Below are 4,156 nucleotides of genomic sequence, written 5' to 3'. Positions count from 1 at the left end.
AATGTTTACTATCAATTTTAATCATAGAGTAATATGTAATAAATATAGTTGTAAATTGCTTAAATGTAATATTCCTTAGACTTCATGAATACTAACAACAAAATCATTTTGTAAAATCTTTCTACATTGAATTATAACATTATTAGTTAAAGCATTAATAGTAACTGAGAGGAAGCCTTTTTCAATTTTTCTTTAATTATTTGTTCATTCTCAAAAAAGTTACTGATATAGGTTCATAAATTCTGATTGTCATCAGATTATAGCTAAAACACTAGAAAATTGAACAAAACTGGCAACTCTAAAAACACCAGTAAACTGGACTTCTGGCATGACACTGTAGATAAGCACTGGACTGCTATCCTCAAGATTGGCAGTTCAAACCCACCTGCTGCTCTTCTGAAATACTGTATACAGAGTTACTGTGAGTTGAAACAACTCCACAGCACTTAACAATAGCAACAAAAAACCAGTAGCAACAGAAACACCACCAAGTACTTTCATCTGTATCACCTGCAGATAAAACCATGGGATTGTAATTGGGTAATAATCATAGCTCTGACCACAGCACATTGGTGTGTGACATGGAGTCGGTTCCAACTCATAGCAAGCCTGCATATGGTTTCCAAGGCTGTAAATCTTTATGGGAGCAGAAAGCCTCATCTTTCTCCCGCACAACTGCTTATAAGGTTCAAAAAACAAATGAGCAATTTTTGCCTTGTAGATGTTGGCAAAGTGGCAGCATCAATTGTTCAAGCGTGGCAATAATTGTGAGGTTGGCCCAGGACCGGGCAGTGTTTCCTACTGTTGTACATAGGGTCACTATGAGTTGGTACTGACTCGATGACACCTAACAACAACGTGTATTGATGGATTCCTAATGTGGCGCTATAGGATAAGCACGGGACTTCAAACCAAAACATTGGCAGCTCAAACCTACCAGCTGCTCCTTGGAAACCCTGTACAGGGTCACTATGAGTTGAAATCAACTAGACAGCACTTAACAACACAACAGATACATTGATAAATGTAAACTGGGCTTACAATAAAAATGTTTTGTAGTTTTAACTACAGGGATATTTTTATATAAAATAATAATAAAACACTGCACAAAAATTTTATAGACAGTGATTTTGGTGTCACCCTCTCTAACAGTATCACCTAGTGCAGTCCGCACCTCCCACACTACCCTAGTGGGGCCACAGTCCTGAGCTGTCACTGTATCACCACACAAGAGCTAGGGCTGATTGTCCCCATTTTACAGAGGGAAAGGAAGAGAAGTTAAGTTGTTACTCCAGGTCACACAGTCAATGAGTGATAGAGCAGGACTGGGATCAAAGACAGACTTGAGGTGTGGAGAGCTGAGGAGTAGGGGCTGTAGCTAGGGGTGAAGGAGGTGGCACACGTTTCCTTCTCAGTGACAATGTCAGTCTGGAATCTAAGGCTACATCTGAAGAGCCTCCCTGCCTAGTCTCATTGTTCCTGAGGCAGACAAGAGTTGCTCCTCATCTATATCCTTCCAGCTACCCTATGCTGGAAAGAGTTGGCTCTGGCTCAGGCCCATTCCTGATCAATCCTCAAGGTGATCCGGGAACGAATGAGGTCCTGAAAAAGGAAGGAAGCTTCGTTCCTCAGACTAGCCGCCACCCCACCCCCACCCACCCTCCGGCTGTAGGGCCGGAAGGAGCCACTTTAAGGTTCTCCCTTGGGACCCATGTCCAGGAAGAGAGATGATCCGGTTCACAACAAGTGTGGCAGTGAGGTAGGGAACCCTCTAACTCTTTCTGGGCCCCTCACCAGAAAGTCTTTCCTGTCTGACCTCTCCTTTGTGTGCCCGAGGCTCTGTACTACCTCCTTTGGGACAGGGAGCTTGCTGTCACTCCCCTCAGACTGGGGACTCCTGGAAGTAGCCTGTGGCACACACACACACATACAGTCTGGAGATTCCTAAGGGAGAGCTATGCTACTCCCCTCTAATTGGGGGGAGGGGGGGAGGTCCCAAAGCTAAGGCTGTGTCTTATCCATTTGATTGAGGTGGGTGGCATCACTTCTGCTTGGGGACTCCTGAGTTTAGGACAGAGTTTGAAATCCCCCTCCTCAGACCAGGGGCTGCCCTGGATAGCACCTGCATTGCAGGGTTCCCTGAATCCCCTTTCCATGTCCTCAAGCATCTGTCCTCAAGCAGGGAGTCGGGCCCCTGCCTGCCTTTTCATCCTACCCAAATGCTCCTTTAAGACCAAAGGGATGGGGGTTAGTTACATCAGGAGTCAGACACCACAGCCCCATCCTCCCCCTTCCCAGGCCAGGTTTCCTGCCATTGACAGCATCCCAGCTGAGCCCAGCCCAACCTCCCAGTGCTTAACCCCTTCTTGTCCAGATCTCAGAGCTACCAGCCTATACCCCCAACCTTACATATTCTTTGATTGTTGTGAAGATCAATATGTTAGTCAATGTATAAAGGACTTAGAAGAACATCTAGCATAGAGTAAACTTTCAATAAAAGTTAGCTAATATTCTTAATTGTATGAGCTTGGATAAGTCATTTCATCTCTCAGCTTTGGTCTCCTCAGTGGTACAATGGTGAAAATAATAGAACCTACTCCCCAAAGAGGAGTCCTGGTGTGGCACTGTGGGTTAATGTGCTGGACTGCAAAGCCAGTTTGAATGCCAGGTCAGCAGTTCAAGCTCACTGGCCACTCCTCGGAAATCCTAAACAGGGTCTCTATGAGTCGTAACTAACTCCAAGGCACTTAACAAAAACAACAACTTCCCAAAGATTGTCCTGGGATCATGTATATGATGTTGTAAAGTGCTGTGACAAGACAATATGAAATTATTACAGACAAGAACAAAACAATACATAAAGCTTCCTTTAGGCAGTTAAAATTTCTTACCAGAAGATTCTTGGGCCTTCTTGGGTTTTTCGGACTCATTATCTTATTTAACAGGTGCAGTGGAAGAGTGGACTTAGAGCTGGACTTTTTACAAGTCTTCTTCCGACTCCCATATTTTTTTACTCATCAAGTGGGACTTCCGGCCCCCCGTGTCTCTGTGTTGGGTGCTTGGGAGAGTCAAAGGAGGTCAGAGAACACAGATGTGAAAGCGTTTTGCAAACCTTAGGAAGTGGTGGAAGGGAGGGGAAGGCGGTTATGGAGAGTGGGCAGGAATCTCTGTGGTAGGAGCCCTGGTCTTGGAGCTCTGGATGCTGGAGAGGTTATTGCAAGAGGAAAGGAGCTTCCTTAGTACCAGCACTGTGGGGGCAGGGCTGGACCTTGAGAGATGAGGTGTCAGTTAAGCAACTGTGCCAGCTCTGATGTCCCCAAGTGGGGGTAGAGAAGCAAGAGGTCAAAAGGACGTAGGCTTAGCCCTAGAGTCAACTCCTCTTCACCCTCTTCCCAGTCAAGCCCAATTTGGTATCAAAGACCTTGGGCAGCAACAGTTCCAATAGGCTCCTGGGTGACGTTTGTGGCAGGACTTGCTAGGACAGGTTTACCCTGCACATCTGCAGCCTTCCTGGCCCCACCCAGGAGAGAGCAGGCTTGTATCATCCATACACCGGACTAGGACAAATCTGAACCTGCTACTGGGGAGGAACAGCATGGCAACATAATGCTGCTCTGCCTTCCCAGTCAAATTGTAGAAGCATCTGCCAGGGTGGGCCTAGCAGGTTGATCTGGGTCTTTGGAGGAAGTCTGGGAATCAGAAGACTCTGTTTAGGGTCCTAGCTGTGCCCCCAAGAACCCTGTGCCTCATGGCAAATCATTTTTGTCAGAGCTGGTTTGATCATCTGTAAACTAAAGGAGTTGGACCTGGTCCCCAGATGCTTTCCAGCTCTGAGAGACTATGATCAGGAAGGAGTTAACAGAGGCCAGGCTCTGGGTCAGGAAGGCGAGGGTTAATCTGGGGGGAGGTGGAGGCTGTCTGCTTTTCCTGTGGAGAGTGACGTTTGGCTGCCACCAAAGTTACTTCCAGTCCCTGCTGCCCCTCCTGCCCTCAGTTAGGATCTGCCTGGGAACTCCTGCAATTCTGCCTCCCTACCCAGAGGTGAGTGCATGCTGAGCCCAGGGCTAGGGTGGGAGAGGACCTAGAGCAAACTGGCTGACACCAAGTCAGTGATCACAAAAGTTGCCCAGCTGAAGACTTGGGCAACATTCTAACC

This window comes from Chrysochloris asiatica, unplaced genomic scaffold (genome assembly GCF_000296735.1).
Source record: "Chrysochloris asiatica unplaced genomic scaffold, ChrAsi1.0 scaffold00047, whole genome shotgun sequence".
Lineage (NCBI taxonomy): Eukaryota > Metazoa > Chordata > Mammalia > Afrosoricida > Chrysochloridae > Chrysochloris > Chrysochloris asiatica.
The sequence above is the reverse complement of the archived record's forward strand: the minus strand, read 5'-3'. Positions refer to the sequence as shown.